General features: G+C 37.6%; 1 protein-coding gene across 47 annotated transcripts in view; it reads right to left on the minus strand.

The window, feature by feature from the left end:
- The window catches only part of MAP2 (microtubule associated protein 2), a 263,444-nt gene that overhangs the window by 103,306 nt on the left and 144,416 nt on the right, over window positions 1-15,722 (minus strand). For 2 of the 47 annotated variants that reach the window (XM_031451868.2, XM_031451869.2), the window contains one exon: window positions 14,884-15,002. The exons of the other annotated variants lie outside the window; for them this stretch is intronic. The gene's annotated coding sequence lies outside the window, so the exon portion shown is untranslated. The remainder of the gene's footprint in view (window positions 1-14,883; window positions 15,003-15,722) is intronic. 47 annotated transcript variants of the gene reach the window in all.

The following is a 15,722-nucleotide window of genomic DNA, read 5'->3' on the forward strand; positions in this document are numbered from 1 at the left end:
AATGTCTACCCATCACACCCCAACTAATGTGCAAGCTCAAGAGGGCAGAGGCAATTTTCTTTTGTGCACACTCTCTTTGTACTACTATCCTCCCTGTCTGGGACCAAGCACTTATGCAATAACTATTCATCCAATGAATGAAAAATTGAGGTCTGTACCCCCCAAAATGGAAAAGTATGCTGATACTTTAATTTTTTGTACATAAACTCCTCTGTTCCAGCAATGAAATCTCCTTATCTACCTGGCTTACTGTTTTCCTGATTTGAAATTAAGTGATTAGTAAAGGCTGAATGAGTAGATAAACGAAAGAGTGCTAGCAATTTATTTTCCCAACCATTCTGACTAGAATGTGATTAAATTAGGTCTTAGAAACGAAAATAACACACATTTTGGATATGGAAGCTGTATTGGAACCCCGGCCTGGAATTCACCAACCGGTTGTGGAATACTGGGCAGACCTTCTGACTTTTTGGATCTTTAGTTTTATTAACAGTAAAATGGAGATTGTCAGTGAGACTTCCCTTACTGAGTTGCTGCAAGAACTAAATAAAATCATCTGTTGAAAGTGCTCTGGCAATTATGGGAAATCGTGATGGGTCAATATCAGTCTTCAAATAGTGTTTCTTTACCACTTTGCATGACTCCACACACTTGTGAGGAGATTATGAATTAACATGAACAAAGTTCATGCCAATACAAGATTTCTTAGCTTCAACTCTTCAGTTCTGCTTAGCTGCCAAACGCCTTCTGTAAGTTTTGAGGACACAGAGTGTCTTTGGGAAGGACTGTGCCAGATAGAAAAAGCATCTCATTCACTAATAGCCCCAAGTTCACCTGCTGCGAGCCATCTGTCAACCTGCAGCAGCAAACAGAGATTTCACCAGGAAGGCATTTGGCTGAACCCGGGCGACAGCACCAGGCTGTTTTTGAGGTCAATGTGAACACTGAAACTCCAGCTGTGGCCCAAAGAAGTAAGAATTCAACTGACTGATGTTGTTTTTCGCCTGAGTTCTGCACTCCCTGAGGTTGACATTCCTGACTGCTGGATCATTTGAAAAGGCGTGCATTTAGAAAAGAGGACTCCACCAGAGAAAGGAAAATACACGCTGTGCCACAGCCATCTGACTGGAAAAATGAAATTCTGGCAAATCTAATTTCTGCCCAAAGAGCTAAAAGCTCTGGAAGCAGAGGGATTTCATCAACTCACTGGAGTCTTAGGGAGGAGCTTACAGTGAAGCTGATTCAGGCCCCTCATTTTTTGTTGCATGTTGTTCAAGAGGCAACGCGTGATAACTTACTTAGCACAGTGGGGCCCGAGTTGGCACCCACCCTTCCCCCTTCTGTAATGCTAACTTGAAATACCTTCTTTTCCTCCCCAAGTTATTCTCTTAACAGTGGCAGCCAACAGTTTATTACTAAAAAATTGCCAGTAATGACCCATTTTAAAAAGTGAAGATTTCTTAATGGAGTGAGAATATTACTTCCTGGCTGAGAAAATATATCAAAATAAGTGCTAGTCTTGAAATATATCTGAATCTACTATATTAAAACTCATAGGTGTTCTGGAAATTCTATAGCAATATTTATGCATGCATGATACAATAATTCCCCCATTGATATTCTTAGAAATATTAAAACACACAAGGATAGATCATTAGGGTTTCACTGAACAAAAGGGGAGGACTTGGCACGAAGACGCTGGGTAACAACAAAAAAATTGCCTCCCTATAAATAGGAGGCAAAGGAGGAGGCAGATTGTCTGCTAGGGAGCTCTTTAAAACGTTTTTTCCCTCCCTGTTTTATTATTCTGTTGGTGGCCATGCAGTTCCCTTCCTTTCTGCTCTTTTCAGAAGGGTGTTCTATTATTATGCTTTATTTATTTTGTTTAGGCTTAAGTAAATATATAGACACCACTGAGATGAAGGGCAGTTGGATTGGAGAGAGGGCAGATATCAACACAGGAGGAGAGGCACAGAGAGATAGGGACTGTGGGGCTGGAGGCAGATACCAGAGGACCCAAGCATTGCATGTACATGCAAGGCTTTTATCTGAAGCTCCTAGTGGCCACTCAACATCTATAATCAAGCTACTTGTGTCTGATTTATACAAAAACACATAAAAATAAGAGTCAATTCTAAGCTTTAAAAAAAAACAGCAAGTGAGCCAATGAGATTGCAAATATTTCAGCTGCTCTAATTACTGTTTTTTCCTAACGGAAATGTGAGGGTTGCCGATACCCTGGTTCGGGGGGGCGGTCTCCTGGGCTCCCCTGGGATTGTATCAGCCATCTTTGGTATCTGCAGGCACAAAAGTTTGCTTCAGAGGTAGGGCTTCACCCTCACACTCTGAGAATGGTTTCTAGAGGAACTCTAGGTCAATGAAGAGGCAATAGTCTTTAAATAAAATTACTGCAACTTAAAAAATGTAGTCTTTTTAAAATTGTGGCTTCTCATAATTACACTACAAAAGACTTGGAGTCTTAGGGTGGTCTAACGCCATGTGCTGGGCTGCTCTCCCCGACTCCCACTGACCACCTCCATCTCTCCAGGATCTTCCAACAGCCTGTCCTGAGTGTGCCCTGCGCCGAGAGACTGGCATTATGTCACCTTTAGCAGAGGCTTCACGTTAAGGACTTCAGAAGTATCTTCTTTGTGAAGGAGAACAGATCCTACAGTACAGCGGTTTTGTTTTGTTTTGTTTAATTTATTTATGATTTTACATTTCCTATCTCATATCCACCTTATTTTTAATGCAATGCAAAGCTGAAAGTCATTCAGCTAAAGAAAAATGAAAAAACAAACAAACCAACCCAAAAACAGTTTATAAAAAGACAGGAAGCCATTTGTAACCTCCTCTTTGCCTTGTGTTTTGGATGCTCTATCTGGTTAGCATGGACTCAATATGCTTTTCCCACACACAGGAAGTCTGCTCCAAGCTCTCCAACTACTCTCACTGGTTCTTTGCAGATCTCCTGGTGGCCACAGAGGGGAATGTGGCCCTGATCTAATAAAAGGTAATCTTAACAATAGCCTCCAGAAATTCACTGACAGCCATCACAGTAGAGCACAGATATGAAGGGGTGAGGACACGTTAATCCCGATATAAATATAAATAATACCAAAATCTGGAATATAGATTCCTATTAAATCGTTTGTAAGAAAACAACACATATACCTCCAAGGCAAGAACAAAAGATAAATAACTTTAAGTGTCAGAAGGAAGTTATAAGCTTCACTGTCCTGAAGATTCCCTTCGGAACTTATTCTAATGTTTTTATGACTTAAAAGAGCCCACACACTCTCACAAAAGACCTTTCATTTCTCACCATGTTCTTGAATATGGTATTGACTGAGTGCAGCACCACCTAACAGTTTCTAAAGTTTCAGTGTAAATATAACTGTGTATTTAATAGTCCTCTCATTCATTTAACAAATTACTTGCTACAGATGGCTATAGAACAGCCGTTTCCAGTGGGGACCATGCCATTACATGGCCGGTAACAAACACAGTCATAACAGACCCAGGGGAAATCTCTGGTTTCCAGTTTTCCCAGAGAATTGGTTTTGAACATTATACAAACCAACAGTCATTTCTCTTAAATAATTAATTAAATAATTAAAATTCTTTTCCCCCAAATGAAATAATCTGTGGAGATATCTTAAAATAAATCATTGCCATCATAATAAAGCCTCCTTTATTTAATTTTTTAATCTGATGATTTCATAACTTGAAGTGCAAACATGTTTTTAAAATAATGACCAGAATAATAACTAGAAAATTTGTTTTTGTGACTCAAAATTGCAAGAATTGATTAAATTATATTTACTATATTAACAAAGAGATTTGAACTCTTCTCAAGTAAAAGCCTATAAATAAAGAGAAGATTGTCAGGATTTTAAAATTTGGATAAATTTCATTATTAGTGCCCAATAAAGGTATTAAATGAAATAAAACACAATTTAGGCAAGAGGGTACACACATAATATCACAGACTAATCAACCTTAGGCAAACATCTTGTAAAAGTTCATGTTTTAAAGAAACCCCACAGACCTGTCTTCCAGCACCTTTACGGGGCTACACAGAGCTTTCTTATTTTTCTGTTCTTTTTTTTTGTTTTGGTTGGTTTGTTTATTTTTGTTCAGTAGTGATACACGCTGGCAGATTTTAGGGTCACTTTATATAATGTAATGTTTGGTCTTCCTTTATATTCTCTGCTTGTTAAATTATAACAACTGGAAGCAATTTTCTTATATTTACACTGTTTCTGCCTATAAAGTATTACCTCTAGAAGCTTCTTTTAGAAACGTGTCAGACAGCTGTACTTAGCAAAAAAGGCTCACGTGTTATGCTATGTTCATTATAAATCTGTAATTTTGTTGATGACTGTGGATTTCAGTGGGTGTTAACAGGGGCTGTAAGACTCATACATAACTCCTTTCATTTTATTTTTTTCTGGATACTTCTTGCAGTGGGTCACTAGTATAGCTGTTATAGCAAAAGGCTGCTTGATAGAGTGGAAAAAAAGGCTTGGGGGACAGCCAGACCTCTATGGAGCAAGTTGTTCAATTTTGTCATCTATACATTGTGGATGATAATATCTACTTGCCGACAGAATGGTTTTAAGAACTAGGGGTAGGTTAGGGAGGGTTTCTTGCACAGGGTCTGATGTCCATTCAGTGTTTGTTACATGGCACTGGTATTATCATACCACTCAGCGAACTGGGGAAGGCTGGTTTTATCAAAACATCCAACAGAGAAAAGGTGTTGCTATTTATTATGTTGCTATTTATTATAGCACTTTGTGAACATAGGTGAACATCAAAATCTCCTGGGATTCTAGTTAAAAGTTCAGACTCCTTTCTCCCATTCCAGGGATTCTGATTCCAGAGGTCTGGAGTGGGTCCAGGAATCTATACCCCTCACAAGTACTCAATATGATCCCTAAGAGGGTGATCTGGGGATCACAGTTTGAGACTAACTGACTAACTGCTATTTCATAGATAATCCTATTGCTATAATCATGATTATTTTAACTGTCACTGTATCAGTTTTTAAAAAAAGAAGGATATTGTTCTCCAGATATATCTACATAGAGCTGTTAGTTTAAATGTTATTGCTATTATTGTTTTTAACTTCTATAACTGATACAAAATAAGCCCCAGTATTTTTTTCCTAATAATTTATGGATTGTTTCTCTTCTCAAAAACCCTGGCTTTTAGCTTTGTGTGTGACAGACCCTATAAAATTTAATGAAAGTTTTGGATTCACAGCCTTGTAGGCATGAACTTTATTTGTACAAAAGCTTCCTGGGTCCCATTCATGTACTGCCTGGGAGACAGTGGACTTCAAGTTAAAAGCGTTTAGGTTTAGTGTGTTAACCATTTACTGTTTAGAGAACTATTTCTGTACTCTTTAGATTTTACAGGTCTACATGGTTATCATGCAATGGAAAAATACATGTGACCTTTATATACCTATTTATTGCTTCTCAAGTAGCTTTGATTGCTTATTCTGTAGGAGGCTAGGAAAGAATAGTTCTTTACAAAATTGAATTGGAAAATTCTAATGAGGAGGCTGTTTATTCTATGAAAAGAACAAAAATTTCTACTTCAGATAACAATGAATTCGGTAGGAACAAACTTTATATGCTTCCACATTAAATTCTACCACAAGTCTTGCCAAAATAGATATATACTATGCAGCAAGTCTGACCTTTTGTAATGTGTCTAAGCCCTACAAGAAAAATGTTTAGGCAATGCCCAGTTTCATTTTGCTTGCATCACACCTGGGATTAAAATACTTTAACAGTCCAGTGCTCTTAGGAAAAAGACCAAAACTATCTCCTTGTCCTGGAGTACTCTGCCTTACCTGGTCTTATTTATCTCTCCAGCCTCATTCTACACCATGCTCTCCTTACCCTCAGGTGTCCTGTTACACTGGCTTCCTGGCATTCCCCTGCACAGGCCATGCTCTCATAGCCATGAGGCCTTTGCATGTGCTCTTGCTCCACTTGGAATGCTGTTTTCTGCCCTCTTTGCCTAGTTAGTTATCAGTTATTCAGAGATCACAGCTAAATTATTATCCCCGACAAAGTCAATCCTGAATCTCTCATTCATAGCCCTTGTCATAGTTCTAATTTTGCATTTATTTATGTGATTACTTGATTATAAGCTTATTCCCCATTAGGCTGTAAGCTTCATGGGCAAGACATGGTCCTTACTTGTTTTTGCTATCCAGACTATAAGGACTTGGTGCTCTATGACTATTTATTAACCATATGAAAGAATGAATAAAAGAATGAATGAATACTTGCATCATATGGCATTGACCTAGCATCTAAAATAAGAAGAAACTCAGTAACTACCTAGACAGAGGTCTAGGAGGACCTCTTTGGGCTTCAGCTTCACATGCATAAAAGGAGAACATTTGAGTAAATAATCACTGGGACCCTTTTCAGTTTTAAAAATCAGTGATTCAACAACCAAAGGTTCATCAACCAATGAACAAATTAACAAAATGTGGTATATCCATTTAGTGGAATATTGTCTGGTCATGAAAAGCAATAAGTACTGATACTTGCTACAATGTGGATGAGCCCCAGAAATACTACGCTGAGTGAAACAAGCCTCTCACAAAAGACCCTACTGTATTATTTCATTTATATATGTCCAGAAGAAGAGGTAAAGCCCTAGAGACAGAAACTAGATTAGCAATTGCCTAGAGCACATGTGAGGTAGAAATGGGGAATGACTGCTAATAGGTATGGGGCTCCTTTGGGGGTGATGAAAATATTCTAAAATTAGATAGTGGGGATGGTTGCATGATTCTGAATACACTAAAATCACTAAACTGTGTCACTTAAAAGGCTGAATTTTATATGTGATTATATCTCAATACAGCTATTAAAAAGAAAACCAATGACCTAGTGGTTATTATATGAATTCCTAGTTTTAATATTAAAATCTAAATAATTAGGTAAATATTATTTTTTTAAAAAGTAAGTTTTCAAAGAGTTAAGCCTAAGCAGTGGGAAAATCTTCCTATAATGGAGCAAAGCATTCAGATTATTCATTCTGAATATTTCTTCATTTGTTACTGTATATTAGACACTGAATTATACCCTGTCTACTTAGATCCTGTCAAAAAATGCATGAAACACCCTCCCTGATTTCAAGGAGCTTATATAATCATATCTGGAGACAGTAATTAACTATAACACAAAACACTGGGTGACAGTATAGAAAGAAAAGTACAAACCAGGAACTCTGCTGAGTCAAAGGAAAGATTTTGTTGAATTTCCATTACTCAGGAGAGCACGGTATTTAAGATGAGCTTTATAAAGTCACATATGATTTGGGCAAGCAGAGGATGGGGGATTGAAGAAGAAACTGAGAAGAGGGCAGAAGCAAAAGAGAGAAAGAGGAGAGAATGAGGAGAGAAAGAAGTTCTCATTAGAACTACAAATGGTTGATACACAAGGAATTGGGGGAGACAGAATTGGAAATGGAGGTTGAGGCCATATAACAGGGAACTTGGAACCCTGGTTGGAAGACTGTGTATTTAATTCTGTAGTAAGAGGGATTTATTGGACATTTTAGGTACGATGTTATAAATCAGTTGTTCTTTGGGAAGATTAATCTTAAACTGAAATCAACTATCTCTGGAACAAGTGTCCTGGGATGGCCCAACAGTCTTGGGATGGACCAATGGTAGGGTGGCAGGGTGAGGAAAGCTAGTAAAGACAATAATGAAGGAACAAGTCAGCACTGCAGACTCTAATGAAAAAGAGATTTCAAGGAGAAATGGGTGGCCATGAATAATGTCTTTCATGTACATGTACAGTATTTAATCTTTGACAGTCTTCAGATGTTTTATTACTTGTCTGAGCTCTCACAGTCAGAGAGACTGTGGGTGGTAGAGTCAAGACTGAAATCAAGTCTTCATTCTTTCTACTGCATCACTGCTGTGACAAAGAGAAGTCATTCAGCATAAAGGCTAAGGCAATCATTCAATATTTTAACAAGAGCAGCACAGAAGATCGCTCAAAAAACATTTTTACCAAGTAGTAGAGTGAAAAAAGAAACACCTAGCAAAACGCTTAGAAGACAATGGGACAGAAAAATAAGGCAGTAAGTGGAGAGGACATGTTACAGGAGTTTGGATAGCAAAGGGAGTAAGAAGACAGTATCCAGAAATATGAGCAGGTTTAAGCAGTAAGCTTTTAGCCTGGGACTTTCAGAAGGAGGATTCTGGAGAATGCTGGAGTAAAAAGGTATGACTGGTCAGGATCCAGCAGTGCAGCATACTCACAGGGGTAAGGCAGCCCTATGGTATTACATCAAACACCATTGAAATGAAAGGAATAGTGGCTCACAGCGAAAGAGAATGTGACAATGAATGTATGTATGTTCATGTATAACTGAAAAATTGTGCTGTACTCTGGAATTTGACACAACATTGTAAAACGACTATAACTCAAAAAAAAAGTTTGAAGAAAAAAAAAAGAAGATATCAAAAAAAAAAGGAAATGAAAGGAATAACTTATATATCAAAAATTTATTTGATATGGACTGACCCTAAGATCAAATTTTACAGTATCTTTTCATTAATTCATCTTTGTCAATGGAATAGTTGTTTCTCCTTGTTTTTAAGTATATATCTCTTAAGAGAGTGGAAGGGAAAAATAAATATTCAGAACATCTCTCAACTTTTGAAAATGTTTTAAATGTTAAATTATATCCAATGTTTATATAGTTTCCAACTCAATTTGAACGCAGAATGCCACCTCCTGGAAACGCACTTTGAATACGTACAGTGTAACATAAAAAAAATGTTGGCGATTAGATGAGTTTTGTTATCATTTCATTATACTAACTGGCAGATGCTATCAGTTTATCTGATCATTAAAAACAGAACAACTTCAAAATACATTTAAGGTTAATAAATGTCTCTGCTGGAGTTTAATAGGAACACATCAATAACTGATATATTTCATATCATTAATGCTGTAAGTTTACTGTGGAGTCCTCTTAAAATACAAATAACAGATCTGCATTACATTGTGTCATTCTGAGTCACTTGAGCATTTGACTTTCTGCTGTGGTTATTGTTTCTTTAAGTGACAATTTAATTACACAATTACTTAACTTCAAAAAGGAAAGGCAGTCTCACAGATGCAAAAATAAATGACTCACAGACATGATCTCAACTATTAAATGTCAATTATGTATTAGGTTCAAAATGATGTCATCAAAATAAGAGCGATTTGTCCAGAATTTTCTAAAGCTTCTCTATATGCCCAATTTAATAAAGACAGATGCTAATTAAATAGTTTCTGATTAGAGTGGGTCTGCAAAGTGAATCTACTATATTTTTTAACACTTTTTCAATTCCCTTGTTCCTTCTTCACATGTTAATACAAAGGGGAAACCTGCCCTTTAAATGTACCCCAAAACTAAATATGTGTAGTCATACCTGGCAACTCTGCATTTCTTTTATATTTTTACCCATGGACATATATTTAGAAACAGTCTTCAAGTAATCCTTCTGAAAGAGCCAGAAATCAGAAAGACTGAACTTTCTACTAAAACTCACTGTTGCACTGTCAAGCAAAAGGATACTTTCTTAATGAAAAGGCTTGATATATGATTTTAAGTGAGGAAGACCATTTTACAAATCTGGAAAAAATTTCTTTTCAATTGGATCCTCTCATCATAACACGAACATAGGTCACTGATCAATGAACTGAGCATTTATAAGATGAGTATGCATTTGAACACCCATCTATTCTCTGGTTAACACTAGCTTCTATCCCTTCTCAGAAGGTCAAGGTCTCTGCTCTTTAGCTGATTCCCAGACGACTGTCTGAAGACTTTAATAGCTGACAATACAATCTGAATTTGATACTATTCAGCTGCAAATTCAAATTGCAGATCTTGCAAAAGATGCAGGATTTCTTGAAGAGCATGAAGACAATGTTGGAGAAATGCTCAAGTAACAGACAAATCATGGAAAAATGAAGATCTGGTATGGTTAGACCAGTTTCCCAGTAGGGGTAGGGGAGAAAATCCACAAAAATGAGGACATAATATTCACTTCAGCAGATAATTGTTTGTATGTTCCAGCTACTATAAAGAAACTAGGGAAAATTGGTTAAGCTCTTGATATTTTTACAAAAACAGTTTTTTTAAAGAGACACTGAAAAAATCAAATGGGACACGAAGGATGTTGAACTGTACTCTTCTAAAATCTGTGGGGAAATTATTCTCAACAAAACCAAACATTTGATTTATTCCTTTTTCTTAGAATCACCATATTGTTGTAATTATAATATAAATATTTCTATGAAGAATTATAATAAACCTATTTCATAATACCTAACTTTACTTTTTCAAACTAAAGATTGTCTCACTTTTTTCACTATGTGAGTTTGACCTGTGCTTGAGGAAGAGTTTCATTAAATGTCCTCTTATCTGATACCAATTATTATCAGTTACTGAGGTCCTCTTTAAACACGTACCTTTGAGATAGGGGTTTAATGCTAAAGACCTAATTTCGAGTAAATCTACTTCCATAAGTGCTGTCTAAAAGTCATATAAAACTGTCTAAGATATTGAATTGATATAAAAATATTTTAGTGGAGAAGAGTGCTTACCAATAGCAGCTAGAAGAAACTGTATTTTAAAAACTGTTTTCTAAAACAGTCTAGGTATTTCTATGTACATTTTTCTTCTTTCAGAGCTTATTTATTACTCACTTTCTCTCTCTCTTTCTCCCCCTCTCAGTATATTTCTACTGGACTCATACAGTGAGAAATTCTTTACTATGTTTAAAATCCCCATCTCTTTGATTACGCATAATATACCATAACCAAATAGCCTTATTCAACAGCCCCTGAAGTTCTCAGCATTTCTCTGGGGAGGCCATTACATGTGGGAGTTTATTTCAATAGCAGAAGTATTCTGTTTTGGGATTTGCCGACAGCAACACTTTGTCTTTCCTGTCCCCTTCTACAACATGCCTGGCAAACTATAATTATCAGTATTTTTTTTTTAAAGCAGGATAATTATTTGTTATTTTTGCTGAAGCAATAAAAGAATTTAACAATGTTCTCCCCACAAATAAGACTCATGCACAAAGGGTTATAGGCTTGCCTGCCTGCACAATATGGAAGATCCCAGCTGCTCTCCACCAAACAGACTGCCATTGTTAAGTTAGTCCAGTGAAATATCAAAGACAATTTTATGGGAATCCTTTACAAAAAGCTTCCGAGACAAAGCAAGATAGTCACATTTTAGAAGATCTCCCTTTCCTTAGTCCAATTATATTTTAACTGCTCATGTTCATACCAGAGAATAAATTTATCACCAAAATGAATGTTGGAAAGATTCTTAAGACCAAGAGCAAAATTCTTTTTGCTACAATTTGTGATTATGTGGATAAGGCACTGAATGCCCCGTGTGACAGTCATTTTAGTTAACTCAAGGGCCAAACTACCAAATTAGCTCATCTGGATTAGGGCAGATTAAGACAAGGATTTGTTCAGCATTCCTGTTTCAAGGGCACTGGGCACAGACTTAATGAAGCTCAGTATCTTCTGGGAATACTAAATTGAAGCTATGATTAAACAAAGGCTATCATTCTAAGAGTCTAAGTCTGTTCATCTTTCTTGGCCCAGACCCTGATCTCCAGGTTCCTCTCCTGAATGCTAGAGAGATCCAGTGAATCCCACAGGAAAATTAATGCAAACTCGTGAATGCATGCAGTATATAAAACAAAATCCTCCAGCAGACCACGGGACCTGCCAAGTCTCAGCAAGGCAGAACTCCGAGTTCACTGGAATGTGTAACATATCCCCCCAGGCAACTGCACATTCCTCTGTCCAGCAAAAGGACATCTGTGGCTTTACCTTGACATTATACAAATGGTTCCAAATTTTTTTTTTTTTTTTTTTTTGCCACCTGAGTACACAGAGCCCTTCGATTGTTAGATCAGTTTTGAAACCAGCAGCAGCAGTTGTGGGTTGTTCCACAGATGAAAAGACTGGGATGGTTACTAACAAGAAGGGTTCTTTCACAGTATTAAATTTATCCCCAAAATTGAGAGAGAGAGATTCTGTCAAAAATACGTAAAACTGTGGCTTTTCTGTTATGTAGTCAAAAAAGGATGATGCACAGAGATGAGAAATGGTTACAGAGGAACCAGATGGGGGGGTGGGGTGACTCCTCTCCCCACTTAGTTCCTAACACTGAGCAAAAGGAGCTGCCCATTACCAAGCAGAGAAGCTTTGAAATTGTGCCCTTAAATGCTTCCTCTGTGTCTATTTCCCTCTTTTACATTACAGGGTCAATGGAACATCATTAGTGAGGATTTAAATGTTCGTGTACATTCCATTGATTGTGCTAAGCCCCACTTTCCTTAAATGAGACAATGAGACAATAACTATGAAGGCACATTGGAGGTGATCAAGTTCTCTCTGGTGATTATCCATTAGTGTCATGGTCTTCCTGGGCAGCTGTCATGGGCAACATGTGAGGCTGAAAAAACAATAATAGCTACGAGCTATGCCATATTGTACTTTTTATAGCCTTGATTAAAAGAAGGGGTTTATTTTTTCCAGAAACTTCTTAACTTCAGGTCTGAAGCCAAGGTCTGAATAGGCAATCCTATCCAGCTATTACTGGCCCCATGCTTGAAGCCAGTTTGAGTCCCGGTGAGTTAATAAAAGACTGACTGTGCACAGCCAGCTGTCCTCTTTGTTAAGGATGTCTTCTCTTTCTTTGATATTTAAGGCTGAGCAGTTTCTGCTGTAAATGGTCTCGGTTCAGACTACTAATTTTTGAACTTGAGATGTCGGCCTGAATCATCAGTCTCCCTCCTAGGGCTGCTGGGGCGATGTTGTCACCAAAGTATCTCTTGCCAGTCTGCATCCTATTTCCAGAAATGGGGCAAGTTGTGAAGCCATTTTAGGCTTTGGTAGTAAATTTCCCATCTGCAATAGTTACTTTAGAGAAGTGGCACCAAGCCCTGTAGGTCGCTCTTCACGTTGACGAAAACCCCAGTGGAGAGCTAGCCCAGGTTTGGCAAGCCCAGAATCCACCAAGGTTGCTACAAGAACCTGAGACTTCTCGGTCTCTCGCGCTTGTCAGGAGAGTTGGTTCCTGTTCTGTGAGCTCATTAAAAGAGACTGTCAGTGTGACTATGCACTTTCATCATTGGTAGGTATTAATTATCAATACTAGTAAAAGAAGTTTAGGATTTATTTCTGTGTTCATTGACCTATTTACACTAGCTCTTCAAAGTGCTAAGATCCAATATTTTTAACATCAACAGTGAATGTAAGCTGCCAACTTTTTCTTTTTAACTGAGAGGTAATTTGTTTCATTTTAGGGGAGTATACAAAAAGCAAACAGCTGAGCCTTATTTGAGCTGAAAACTGAAGGCTAGGCATATTGGGCAATTTCTTAACAGATTAAAGTTCAAAAGATGAACAAGTAGTCTAGAAAAACAACAACAAAATTATACGGCTGAATCAGGTGTATAAATTAGTTTGGGAGATTTTTCACCACAAAATGTCTGTGAAAAGAGGAATTTATGAAGCTCAACCTTAGCTTGGAAGAGTTAATGCACGTCACATAAGCAAACAACCCCTCTCATCCTTAAACGTCATTAAGTAGAGAGAGTGTTTTGCAATTTAATTTTAGTTTGTGGGTACAAAGTGTAAGTCTTTGAAAATTAAGACTTATTTTAAAAAATATTAGTACTCCTTCAAAGAAGACTAAGATGTTGAATTCCCCTTATCTTTTATCTGCAAGTCCTAGCAAAATACATACATTGCCAACCAAATGTTATCTGACCTTTCAGAACTGATTCGTAGTAAACTCAAGAACATTATTGATGGAACCCAGAATCTATCAGCATTTTTCTCATTTACACACTTGGTAAATCATTAGCAACACAAGGGGGAATGAACATAAACAAAAACCAAAAACCAAAAAAACTCTCAGGAGCATACCTTTAGAGCATATTGATTTCCAAGCTCTTTGCATTGCGGACATAATTCATAAAAGTTCTCATTATAAATAATGAACAGCTATTTATCTTCTTTTAAAAGCAATGTTTTACATGTCAAAGGTTATTAAATATCTTATGAAAACAAACAGCACTTTTCCCTCTAGATTCAAAAATTTATTTTCCTGAAGTATGAAACCTAAAGTTAAGCCTAAAAAGAATAAGGAATAAGATGAAAATGTTCCAAAAATAAAATCCTACCTTATTTTGATTAAAAAATAAAAGAGAGGAAAAAAAGAGGGAAAACTGGAAAAGATTAATTAACTATAACTAGTGTTTGACACTAAATATAAATTAATATAAACACAAATAATTGGAATACCAGTCACCATTTATCGACTGTATCTAAGTACTGATACTGATTTGTAGTTGAAATGTCATTAGGTAGAGAGTCTGAATTACAACCCAGTTTTAATTTGCAGATACAAAATCTAAGTCTTTAAAAATTAAAATTTGTTAAGTACTTCACAATCTTACGAGGTACTTCGCAATCAGAGTGACTTGTACTTCTCACAACTCTGAGGCAAGTGTGATTGAAACTGGTGAGAAACCTATCCCCTCAGAGTAACTGGCCAAGAGCACACATCTGTCTAGGGGGGAAGCAGAAACCTGAACGGACCTGAGCTATTAGCCCCTCAGCACTAGGTTTACTAGTCATAAAAAACTGAGCATGAATCTGTGCATGCAAATTCATCATAACCTTAACCTGCAGGAGAAGCTGCACAGTCACAATCCTAGCTCAACTGATGGAGTTGGGCAGAGAAATAACAGCAGAGCATTTGAAATCAGGTAGCACAGAGCAGCATGAGCACCTGGGGGAGCCTGCAAATTCCAGGCAGCTGCCTCCAAGCTCACTCACAGTGTCTTGGCTCCACCAGCCCCACAGGTTGTTGTGCCACTCTTTACTCTGCAACAGGGACAGTCAGAGCTCCTGCAAAAGATCACATCTGTGAGGCAAGAGGCAGAGAGTGAAAACAATTGCTCAATAATTTACCTTTCTTTGACTCAGGTACCCATGGACCCTTGCAGCTTTGGGGATTGGTAGGGATTTTGATACAAGTATGGAGGGAAAAAACATCTATTGAGAATAGCTTCTGGTGGTGGATGACCCTGGAAGCAGGCTGTAGAGAAGACAAATCCTGTTAAGCCAGCCGAGAGGAGTGAGAGCAGCTGGCGGGTCCGGAGGCTGCAATGGCTAGGAAAGGCTCAGAAAGATCTGCATTGCAGATAAGCCCCATGGGAGACAGCTGAACTCTTAACATCTCCTCAAGCCAGCTTCTCCCCTGAGAGCAGAGTGGCCTCAGGTGGTGTAATTTAGAAACCGTATAATTTCCAGGCTTTTCTGGTGACCTTGGGTGATCTAGCACAATTTCACCTTTTGTCTTGCTGCTTTTCACCTGTCAATGTCTTTCCTGTTTTGGTGGGGTAGGGTGGGCAGAAAGGAGGAGAGGGGCACAGTAAGCAGAACTGTGCAGTACCTTCCACACTTGTTTTATAGGTCTTATCTTTTATTTAGTGTTAGGTTATGTCTTTATCAAATTTACATCACTCAACATCAAAACAACATAAAGAAAGAACTGAGCGTCTACCTTGCCTGTGAAGAAGAAGGTGGAGAAATACAAACTTGGAAAGTCATAATATCCACTACCAG

The sequence above is a fragment of the Camelus dromedarius genome, chromosome 4, assembly GCF_036321535.1.
Source record: "Camelus dromedarius isolate mCamDro1 chromosome 4, mCamDro1.pat, whole genome shotgun sequence".
Classification (NCBI taxonomy): domain Eukaryota; kingdom Metazoa; phylum Chordata; class Mammalia; order Artiodactyla; family Camelidae; genus Camelus; species Camelus dromedarius.